The sequence below is a fragment of the Lissotriton vulgaris genome, chromosome 12 (genome assembly GCF_964263255.1).
Source record: "Lissotriton vulgaris chromosome 12, aLisVul1.2, whole genome shotgun sequence".
Classification (NCBI taxonomy): Eukaryota; Metazoa; Chordata; class Amphibia; order Caudata; family Salamandridae; genus Lissotriton; species Lissotriton vulgaris.
The window spans coordinates 186,010,390-186,023,157 of record NC_141700.1 but is presented as its reverse complement, the minus strand read 5'-3'; positions in this window follow the sequence as shown (position 1 = coordinate 186,023,157).

The following is a 12,768-nucleotide window of genomic DNA, read 5'->3' as shown; positions in this document are numbered from 1 at the left end:
GCTCATTGATGTACTTTTTCGCATTGGTGTCTCTACCAGACTCTTACTGTGCCACCTAGATGTTGCTGGGGAAGAGGGTGTGGGCGCTACCACTACAGTGCTGCTGCCAGGGGTACTGTGTGTACCAGAAAAAATGCCTCTCGCTTCTTCACCTCCCCCCTGCGCGATCAGCTTCTCGTCATCAGATGCAATATCAATGTCTACATTTGGATTTCTACTTTTGGCTTTCCGGATGTTACTTCGGTGCGCCTCCCACTGGATGCTGTGATGTTTTTGGAGATTACCTCTCTGGTCTCTGGTACCATAGTTGGTACCAAGCTTACCCCGACTAACTACTTGTTTACAAATTGAAAAAATAACTTGGTTTTCTGCATTTTTGCTAATACTAAAGAAGGATCACTGACATAATATCGAGTACAAAAATATAGACTTACCAAAATATCGATGCCAAAATATGGAAAGCAAAAATATCGAATTCCTATCTACAAACAGGTAAGTACAAAAATATCGAATAAAAATATCGTTAAAAAATATAGTTAGTCAAAATATCGAATTTTTTTAATGTCTTAAAAGTAATTTAAAATTAATAAAATAATAAATATAATAAACAAAAACATACTTAAAAATACTTTAATAACCTTAAAATTATTGAATAATTATTAAAGTTATAAAAAATATATATATTTTTAAATACATATATATAAAATATACAATATTTTTACTGTAGCATAGCGGGAGGGTAACATTTACTATTACCACTCCAGTGAGTGCAACAGTAGGGAAAGCGTTGGATAGCGGGAGAGTAAAAATTACTATTCCCACTCCATTGAGTGCAACAGAAGGGAAAGCGTTGGATAGCGTAGGGGTAAAAATTACTATTCCCACTCCAGTGAGTGCAACAGTAGGGAAAGCGTTGGATAGCGGGAGTGTAAAAATTACTATTCCCACTCCAGTGAGTGCAACAGTAGGGAAAGCGTTGGATAGCGGGAGGGTAAAAATTACTAATCACACTCCAGTGAGTGCAACAGTAGGGAAAGCGTTGGATAGCGTATGGGTAAAAATTACTATTCCCACTCCAGAGAGTGCAACAGTAGGGAAAATGTTTGATAGCGTAGGGTTAAAACTTACTATTCCCACTCCAGAGAGTGCAACAGTAGGGAAAGTGTTGGATAGCGTAGGAGTAAAAATTACTATTCCCACTCCAGTGAGTGCAACAGTAGGGAAAGTGTTGGATAGCGTAGGGGTAAAAGATACTATTCCCACTCCATAGAGTGCAACAGCAGGGAAAGCGTCGGATAACGTAGGGGTAAAAATTACTATTCCCACTCCAGAGACTGCAACAGTAGGGAAAGCTTTGGATAGCATTGGGGTAAAAATTACTATTCCCACTCTAGTGAGTTTAATAGTAGGGAAAGTAATGATTTAATATATTAATAAAAATAAATTGAATAGCAATACTAATAAAAAATTAATTAAAATTAATTGCCAATTTAATATTATGTAATCATTAATCCAGTATAAATACTAATATATATTAGTTATTAAAATTGATTAATTTTTCATAATTATTTAACAAATTAATTTTCAATAACAAAAACTAATTAATAATACAAATCAATACCAATTAATAAGTAATTAACAGTAAATTAATTATCAATACACAAAACTATTTTTAATATATAATTAATTACAATTACATTACTTCCCACCCTACTCCCCTATAAACCCACAACCCGCTACAGAAAATAAATTAATACAATTAACATAATCATCACTTAATCAATGAATACAAATTAATTACCAATTAAAAATTAATAAACAATTCAAAATCAATACCAATAAATAAATAAAAATATTAAATTAATTGCAAATAAATTACATCCCACCCTATTCCCCTATAAACCCACAACCCACTACAGAACTAAAACACAAAATTAAATTAAAAATAATTTGTCATTTCTAAAAATTCATATTTAATTTAATATAATTAAATTACTTCCCACCCTAGTCCCCTATAAACCCACAACCCGCTCCAGAATTTAATCACGCAAAAATTAAATAACATATAATTCATTACCTAAATTATTCACAAAAATAATATACACTTTTCACACATATACTAACATACAAAACACTTTAAAAAAAATCAATATTATAAAAATGTCGATATATTTTAATACCTATATTATGTACTTCGATATTTTGACTTTCTATATTTTAAAAATCTATATTATATTACTTACCTTCAATTCGATATTTTTCACCACTATATACTGTCCATTCGATATTTTGTCCATTCTATATTTTGAAGTTGATATTTTATTCATTCGATATTTTGAAGTCGATATTTTGTCTGTTTACCACTAAAGAAGTCCCAAACTGGGGAGTTGAGATTTCTGGTGGTGGTGGAGGTAACACTTTCAATGCCAGATGAAGTGAAGGATGGGCGTGGTGGAATTTGACTCTGTTGTGCACTTACAGAACCACTACTTGAGGTAATGGAGGTCGAGCTGGATGGAGGTGCCTGCCGGCGCTTCTGAAGAGAAAATATGGAAGCTGTAGGTCGTGTTGGTGTAGTAGTTACCTGTGTTTGTGGTGGTACCAGCGCCACACCGACCACATCCCGCGCAGCATTTTGGGATAGGGTAAAAATGTCTGTCTGCTGCATGCCCGCTGGGGCTGGAGTGACGACTGTGATGACTGGGTCGTCTCGTCAGACTCTTCATCAGCATCAGAATACACCACTTCTACTTCTTCTTCGTCATCACCCATAACTGAAAGCCTTGCGGGAACCTTCCTTTTCCATAGCTTTGTCAGGTCATGGCGTGCCTCCCACTCAGACTGAATTGGTGGGTGCCAATCAAGATCTAGATCATCAGAAGGAAGGGGGCTTGAAGAAGAAGTTGTACTAGCCCTCCTTTTCCTTGCTGGGGATCTGGAAGACAATGGATCATCAGGAGTGTCTTGCTCGGCTGATACCTCTGCATGAATCTCAATTTCCTGATGTGCTGCTACTTCTGGAGGAACAAGTATTGTGGGCAGTTGTGGCTCTCCTTGTGCCTCTCCTTGCGCCTCTCCTTGCGCCTCTCCTTGCGCCTCTCTTTGCGCCTCTCCTTCCGCCTTTCCTTGCTCCTCTCCTTGTTGCACCTGTGGTTGTCGTTGCGGCTGTGGTTGAACACTCGTCAGATGAGTTACACCCTGTGTTGATTGGATGCTACTTTGCAATGACGCAACGCCAACATCACTGGTCGATGGTGAAAGAGAAATTAAAGTGGCTGCCTATGCGGCACTCATGGGCTTGGGCCTAACTTGGCGGCACTGATACCAATGAAGCGGAGGTGCTGTTCCAAACTTGGTCCCCGGCGGACACCGCTGCTGCAGGCGTAGTTTTTTTTTCCCCAAAAAAAGTAGCGGTCGGCATACCAGTCTCCTTGGTAAGTGGCACCACTTGCTTCTTCTGCTACTTCTTACTGGCAGTGGCACTGGCAACTTGGTAGAGGAGCTACGGCTACCTTTCTTTGGGCCCATCTTCTTCAGATGTCAGAATAGCACGACGCAGTTGCAGAGTTGTCTGTGGCCATACGTGACTTCACGTGACATTGTGCAAACACTGTAGCAGGACTTCTTCCTGGAACTACAACAAGTGATGTTGAGGAGGATTCCTGGTTCTCAGTCTTTGTGCACCTAAAAGCAAAGAAGCCAGAGGAATATCAGTTAAATAAATGTTGCATATGTCGTGCTTCAATTAATACTATTGCAACTAGGCATTTATTATTATTAACACAACACACCCAAAAACAGAAAAGACCCAAAATAAAAATTGCAATTCTAATCAAAAATGAATGTTTAAATTAATAGAAGAGAGACCACACAGAGATAGTTGTTTCATTCACCCATTCATAACCCTAGTCCTACTGGCCCGCAAGCTTGCTGGCCTATGGCAAAAACTACCTGGCCTCAATATGCCCCCCTCCCCACCCACATGGCTAGGTAAAGAAGAACTACAAGAAGGCTAGGCCAAAAGGAATACCAAAAAATCGAAATAGACACAAAAATCACCTCAATCCAATGCCATCCATGCCCTAAATGATGTTTCAATTCAAGAGACCCCACAGAAATACTTGGTCCATGCACCATTGGCTACCCCTGGGCATAATGGATGAAAGCAAGGCAGACTGGTTGCAGGCCTATGGCACAACGCACACTGCCTGGCTTCAAAATGACCCCTAGACCCCCAACCACATGGCCAGGCCCTGGACCAGGCCTCAAAATGGCCCCCACCCCCATGGCCAGGCCCTGGACCAGGCCCCAACAACACATAAAAATCAAAATAGACACAAAAATCACCTCAAATGCCATCCATGCCCTAAATGATGTTTCAATTAAAGAGACCCCACAGAAAGACTTGGTTCATGCACCACTGACTACCCCTGGGCATAATGGATGAAAGCAAGGCAGACTGGGTGCAGGCCTATGGCACAAAGCACACTGCCTGGCTTTAGAATGGCCCCTAGACCCCCACCCACATGGCCAGGCCCTGGACCATGCCTCAAAATGGCCCCCACCCACATGGCCAGGCCCTGGACCAGGTCCCAACAACACAAAAAAAATCAAAATAGACACAAACATCACCTCAATCCAATGCCATTCATGCCCAAAATGATGTTTCAATTTAAGAGACCCCACAGAAAGACTTGGTCCATGCACCACAGACTACCCCTGTGAATAATGGATGAAAGCAAGGCAGACTGGGTGCAGGTCTATGGCACAAAGCACACTAGCTCGCTTAAAAATGGCACCTAGACTCCCACCCAAATGGCCAGGCCTTGGACCAGGCCTCAAAATGGCCCACACCCACATGGCCAGGCCCTGGACCATGCCCCAACAACACCCACAAAATAGACACAAAAATCACCTCAATCCAATGCCATCCATACCCTAAATGATGTTTCAATTTAAGAGACCCCACAGAAAGACTTGGTCCATGCACCACTGACTACCCCTGGGCCTACTGGCTAGAGTGGCTTTACCACGCACCCCAAAATTAAAATAAACTTCCACATATAACAGTGAGCTATTCAATTTCATGCCATCTATGCCGTAAATTATATTTAAGTTCAACAAAACTCACAGAAAAAGTTGTATCATGCACCCATGACTAACCCTGGGCCTACTGGATACTGTGGCTACCCACAATACATATTTTTTAAAGTTGTGAAAAAGTATGAATTGTAGTTGCAGTAACTGCAATGCCTCAAAAAAACAACACCAACTTACTTGTAAAATGTCAAATCCAAAAGTGATCCAAGCAAAAAGTCCTCCAATACAAATATCCAGCAGCAGCAGCCACAAAGAGTAATCCTTCCAGCTTCAGATCCAAATGAAAAGTGACCAGGACATGGACATAGCACTGGGAGGAGCTTGCTGGACAGGAACAAGAAGTTGGAGACTCTGGGGCACTTCATTCCTCCCAACCCCCCAAAAAACTGACTCCTTGCACACAAAAGTGCAGCCAAATGTCAATCTGAGGAGTTATTCTGATCCAAATATTCATGTTCAGAAGGTTTATGCTGCCTGCAATAGTTTTATTGTGCAGAATTGCAATTTTTGCGACTTCGGGAAAGCGAGCTGTTCAAATCTCCTGCCGGACGTCAGCTGCGCGTCGCAACTACGTATATCCCTATTATTTACTCTTGCAATATGTGATCGAGGGCCCTTATGACGTATTCGCGCTCCCAAAGTCTCGCAGTGCAAGATAACGTGACTCCATGACATACTTACGGTCGAAAAGTCTCGCGCGATCACGCAGCCAGATCCAAAATGTCGCAGCGCACGCAAACCTGGAGGAAAACAACTCTGCGGACTCAGAATCACGGTAAGTCAACGCTGCGCGCACAGGATTGTATTTTTGAAGTGCGAACAAGCCAAAAAAATTTACTAACTTGTGAATTGCGGATTTTTGGGCAATTTTGCGCGATTTGCTGATCGCAAAATTGTCAAAAATCCGTAAATTCCGCAAGCGGAACGAATTTTCCACCCATACTTACTCAAAACCCAGCAAGTTGTTACTTACATCTATATTGCACTGGTCTGAATCTCGGAATACATTTATCTGAGGATGTATAGATGGCAAATCATCAGCCAAAACAAGCATGAGTACATAACCCGGCACACTGGCAAAAGAGGCAAAGGCGCAGATTAGCATTTAATACATGAATCGCAAAAGTGTCTCCAAAAAGATACAGATGTCAGTTAAAATATATAAAAATTGCTGAACCAAAGAAAATGGGTGAGTACACGTGCAAAGCAGGAGAGCAGCTGACATCCATAGATACCCATTAGGTTTCACACCAATTGTAGCAAATTCAAGAGGTAGATTCTGGGGCAGAGAGGTCACAATCATGATGTGAGCTGTGAATGAACTAGAAACTGTCTGAATGGAAGGACCAAGAAAGGTAGGTAGTTTACATCTAGAGTAACCTTGGGTCGCCATTGGTAGCTTTCTGGTTCAACAAGGCAAACTGACAAGAAATTGCTGAAGAATGAGCAGAACCAGAAAATCAGCCAAAGCATATTCCAGTGAAAGAAATAAGGAGCCTAAAATGTAACATCAATTTTGAACAAAAGGTAAAATAATTAACAAGATATATGTCACAAAATGTTTAAATCTTCATTGGAAATATCAGCTAGATGGCAAGCATGGATCAATAATATAACCTTTAAAGCATTTTCGCTCAGTGGAACTACGGGGCATATTATCAAGGACCAGTGTTAAAATTATCGCCGTTTTATCGGCAGGAAACTGCCAATAAAACAGCGATAATGGGCTTGATAATATGCCCTTGTTAATTCCCATAGAAGCTCATGTTAACATCAGTACATGGGCTTCCATGGGAATTAACAAGGGCGTATTATCAAGCCCATTATCGCCGAAAACTGCGATAATTTTAACACCGGTCCTTGATAATATGCCCCCAGGTTCTATGCTGTATGCAACAAACATTCCTCTTTTTTTTCTTTTAAGAGGTTGATTTGAAGGATCCAATTTTACTTTGAAAAAGTGTGGGTGCTGAAGGTCTATAAGATCTCAACTGGCCTATTACAAGACCTTCTCACCTTCCTGGCTTTCTAAAATTCAGAAAACAAATTACACACCTGTTTTCGATGGTTCACATTAGAAAAGATTTCCTCACATGACGGATCAAAGTCCATCAATTTTCCTAGTATCACAACAATCAACGGGCATTTCTCCAACTGGTCACAAGATACGTCTGGTTTCAGGACCTTTTTCAGTTTACAAGCACACAGGTTCTAAGGACTCAAGTTCCACTGTTGTAAAATAAGACTATCCACACCAGACTTAGGTAATTATTTCCCTGAGGTCAATGAGCAGACTGTCTTCCACAATTCTTGAAGAAAGATCTTGGAGCAGGAACTGAGATCAATTGTTGGAAAAACGAAGGTGAACAGGGTTCTTTTAAGTTCAGAATTTTTTTATTAATGCAAATAAAGTGATAACATACAAGATAAGTCAATAAATGTGATAAATAAAATCATACAGCAAAATGAGTGTTAACAGTAATGAAGTCATAGAAAATCATAAATATGGAATAAATGTAAATAGATTTGGCAATTAGTAAATCGTATAGCAATAAAATGCAAAAAAAATAAAAATAATAATTAGCAATATACAAAAAGAAGATATTATAATAACAACAAATATAATGAACTAAAGGAAGTCATGGGGGCTTAGCGACTTCTGTTGTGAGGGGGATTTAGACAGAGAACATCTATCACTCATATCAAAAAATGATGTAACCGGAGCCCATAACTCCTTTCTCTTTGTGGCCAAAATCATTGGGTAAACATATATCGTGTCCAACCTATGGTTATAGCATACAGCATACCTCAAAGCTTGATATGACAATTTGGTAGAGTCATTCCAGCGTTTGGTGATCTGCTGGAAAGCCACTGCTAATAATAAGTCAATTATTCTTACATTAAAAGTAGGGTGATCCCAAATGGAGGAAATGCTCCCCAAGAAAATTTGAGAATTAGAAAAGGGATGATTGGATAAAAAATCCTATTAATTTGGGACCAAACCTTGACCCAAAAGGCGTAAACAAGGGGACATTCGAAAAGCAAGTGGAATAAGCCTGCATGTGGTGAAGAACAGGTCCAACATGTAACAGTAGTATTTAGATGTCTTTTGCTAAGAGCAAGTAGTGATATTAAAAGTCGATTATATATGAAAAATAGCGTCTAAGTTGTGTTAGCCGCTCTAGATGATTTGCGAATCTTCAGCCATATTTTGTCCCATAATTCAATAGGCCAGATGATACCTAGATCTTCTTCCCATGTTTCTTCTGTTTTGGTTTTAGTGCGAGAGGGGAATGGAAGTTGAAGTAGTGCATATATGTTTGAGGCTTTGGATCCTTTGAGGAGTAGAGCTCTTAGTTTAGTTGTTTTAGAAGGCTCTTGACATGGGAAAATCGGAGATGTGAGGTAAGCATTGTAAGCATGTTGGAGTGCAAGTGTTAATAGCGAATATTTGGTGCGAAAGGAGGAAGGTAGGCTAAAGGAGGAAGCAGCTAATGAAAATTGAATAATTTGATTGTGATGAAATAATTGATATACCCAAATAGGGCCTCGTAATCTCCAGGATTTCCAAAAAACTGGTTTATTATTTATCAAAATGGAAGTATTATGCCAGATAGGTTGATCAAAGAAGGATGAGATAGGGAGAGTTGGGAGAATTTTAGAGGTGTGTTTAATAATGGGAGTAGATAGGAGTTGTGGCTTGCGAGAAAACAGAAGGTATTTTTTAAATGAAAAATGAGATATGAAAGAATTTTCTAAAGTCAACCAGAGAGGAATTGATAATGTGGAGTCAGAGATCCATCTAGACGCTTGATTTAATAAAAAAGATTTGTGATAAAGGGAGAAGTTTGGAAAGTTCACCCCCCCTCTGTTTTGGGACGCGTCATTTTAGATATAGACATACGCGATTTTTTATGTCCCCATAGGAAAGAAGATAAAATGGAATTGATTTTCTTAAAATGTTTTGAGGGAATAGAGAATGGGATATTAGAGATTGTAAATAGGACTATGGGTGACAGCATCATCTTAATTGTATCTAGTCTATCCCACCAAGATAGATACAGAGGATTCCATTTTGTAGTGAAGTTAGTTAGTTTTTGTATACATTCATCCATACAACGATTAACTGTGCCTGAGAGGGAGGATGTAAAATTAAGATCTAAATGTTTAATAAAGGTGGGAGTCCATGTAAAACCTGAGTTAATGAAGTCTTTTTTATAAGTGAAGGGGTAGAATATCACATTTGTCTTTATTTAATTTGTAACCAGAGACATAAGCAAAAGAGCTAACTTCATTTAAGAATGCAGGAATGGATGAACTGGGTTGGGATAAAAATAATAACACATCATCAGCATAAGCCGCCATATTGATTGTAACAGGGTTCTTTTACTTTCTTCTAGTTTTCCAGGATAAATCTGCCTGGGTTTGTGAATCTGTAATAATACTGGTATCCCTAAACTACGCTCTATGGTGTTATATTGCCACTTGAAGTTCTCATGATGATGCCCGGGCATACATAATGTTCAGTCATTTATTCCCAGGGACCATGTTAATGGGTGTCTCATGAAGAAGAAATCTATACCACTATTATAAAGGAAGAACTTTGAGGCTTTGAGGCGGGTAAACTCGGGAACCACAGCCCCAATCCACACACCCGATATATTGTTGTACTCCTCAGGGTGTGCAGATGGACATAGGCTATATAAATTAAAGATAAATACGTTATTTAAAAAATATAAGTTTAAAAAAAAGTAGTCCCTTCAAAGTAGCGCCGGCCGCGGCGTGCGTGCTTACATCAGGAGCGGCGTACACGAGCGCGAGGAGCAGCGGAGATCAGCGTGGGGAGGAGCGGCGGAGATCAGCGTGGGGAGGAGCAGTGATGAGGAGCGGCGGAAATCAGCGCTAGGAGCAGTGATGAGCGGAGGAGCAGCGGACATGAGCGGGGGACAGGTGGTGAGGATCGGCAGGCAAGTGGTGAGGATCGGCGGGCAGGCAGTGAGGAGCGGCGGCGAGGAGGAGCGGTGAGCGGCGGATGAGGTAGGGCGCCAAGTAAGCAGTGAGCAAAGCAAACGTGAGGGAGGAGCGGCGGTGGAGAGGAGCGGTGAGCGAGCCACAGGTACCAAACGGAAAAGGAAACGTGTGCAGGTTACAAAAGCGTACAAAGTGGAGCAGTCAGCTGAAAGCTAAAATGACAATCGGGAGAAGGTAGCAAACGGGGCATTACAGGAAGAAAAAGTGACGTGGGCAGTGACGTGGGCAGGTACCAAACGGGGCATTACAGGAGGAAAAAGTGAAGTGGGCAGCTTACAAAAGCGTACAAAGTAAACATAGAGGCATAATACTGCACAACGTCAGGGCGGGCGGGGGCCCTGAGCCATGATTGCTCCCGGACAACGTCGGGACGGGCTGCTAGTTTTGTAATACAATTTGCTCTTCTCGCCTATTTCTTAATCTGATTTAAGGCTGTGATGTCGCACAAAAGTTTTGGGATTAGGGTAGCTCTTTGGCGATAATGAATAGGTTCATGTTCATTTATTTGGTTTGCTCAATTTTACCAATATTTCTATTACCACGTTTGTGCACCACATTTTACAGTTAAAAATAATTGTGCTCCTTGCTTGTATCCTCATTCCCCATTAAGGGTATCTATCACATGTTTACTTTAAGTACGCAGTTTAACATTGCTATGAGTTTAATAGTAAAACATGTACAAATTGTAGCTCCTACTAATTGTTTTGGTTGAAGTTTGTCGAGGGATGGAAGGAGGCGTCGTTTTGCACCTGCCGTTTTATAGCGCATGGGCACGTATTACAATTCAGTTTAGGGTCATTTGCTGTGGACCTATTGGCTATGAATAGTTCTGCACAGTCTTTCATGATAGGTGAAAAATGCCAAATTCCTCTTCAGTGATGAATTAGAAAAAGGCAAATTTTCCCTTTTTCACATTTGATTGTAAATGTTTGTGAGAGTACGCCGTTTACACATTGGACAGGCCGGTAATTCCGCAGCCGTTCATGGATACCTGGAAGAAAAAAAAGCAGGCCTTCAAGACTTTTTCACCTCTAGCAGGTAGACGAGGATCACGGAAATAGAGGATTCGCACGGACATTTTCTTCCCTTTACTACAGAATGAGAAAAACTCCCAGCACTGTTTGCGAATTTGACAGCTATCAATAAAAAAAACAGACCGAATTCGACACAAGTTTTCATCCCAAATATTTCCAGGTCAATATGTTTTCGTCCTCATATGTAATGTGGGCCTTGGTCGCCATGTGGTTTATTCTTAAGGCCACACTGTCATATCCGAAGTGTATTTTTAACCGAGGGAAGCTTTTGATGCATTGTACACTGCGCGCGCATCGAGGGCCAAGTTCACCATACACAGAGGTCAAAGCATTAACGATACAGTGATGTAGTGTGACAAATTACAGGCAGTGCAGCTAATCTTTCATTGTGTCACCGAAGCATGAGACCAGAATGACTCTGGGTTTATCGCACTGAATGTCAAGAAACAGGTCTCAAGCAGCAACGCATATTCAACCTCACTGCTTTGAGTATCCTTGAACTCGCCCAATAGGATGCTCCCATACACATAGCAGTATCCTGAATCGTGTAGGGCACTTCTGAACAACGTGTGGTTTTGTTTCAGTTTTCTCCAAAATGCTACCGCTGGTTTTAAGCACAAAAAAGGGGTGTCATTTTCCTACCTGCAAACCGACTAGGAGATTTATTCAGCGTTCAGTTTCATTAAATCCTGTTTAAAATCAAAAATTTTAAATCATGACTATTCCTAGCACACCTAGGGGCCTATTTACAAGCCCCTTGCGCCACCCGTCACTTTCCCATGTTAAAAATGACACCAAAGTGGCGCAAGTGGCTTGTAAATAAGTCCCCTAATTAAAAGTGAGATAAACAGGCATATGCATAATGTAAGCCCTAAATATCACATGTGATATGGGCCCACATGCATCAAAGCAAAAACCGGTCGCAAACGGGCAGATTCTCAGAATCTGCACCTTTATGACCGGTATTTTTGCATTTGGGATGCATCATCCCAAATGCAAAAATCGCAATTTAAGGAATTGCGATTGCATTTAAGGAATCCCAAATTGAGATTCCTTAAATGCAATGCATCAAAGTAAAAAAATTCGCGATTTCGCTAATAGGAGGAGCAAATTACCCTGAAGTTCAACTTCATGGTAATTTGCAAAAACTTTGAAAAATGCACTTTTGTGCATTTTTCAAAGTTTCATGTTGCGCACAGACATGCCCTAAGGGCATGTGTGTGCGCAACATATGTGCACAGATCAATTTCAGGGGTGCACCCCTGCACCCTTGAAATTGCATTCTCAATTTGCGATCCGCTAATTGTGATTCGCAAATTGAGAATGTCTTCCCATTCATTCCTATGGGCCTCTAGGCCCATAGGAATGAATAGGGAGGGATTCCTTAATTGCAACTCGCAATTTGCGAATCGCAATTAAGGAATATTAAGAAATCGCAATTTTTTTTGCGATTTCTTCATGCATAGCCTTTTGCTATTCCTTATTAGCGAATCCTTATTTTTCGCCAATAAGGAATCGCAAATGGCATTGTTGATGCATGTGGGCCATGGTTTGAAAATCATTGTTGCTAGGTTAAGCTTGAATCAGAGACCAGTATATCAAT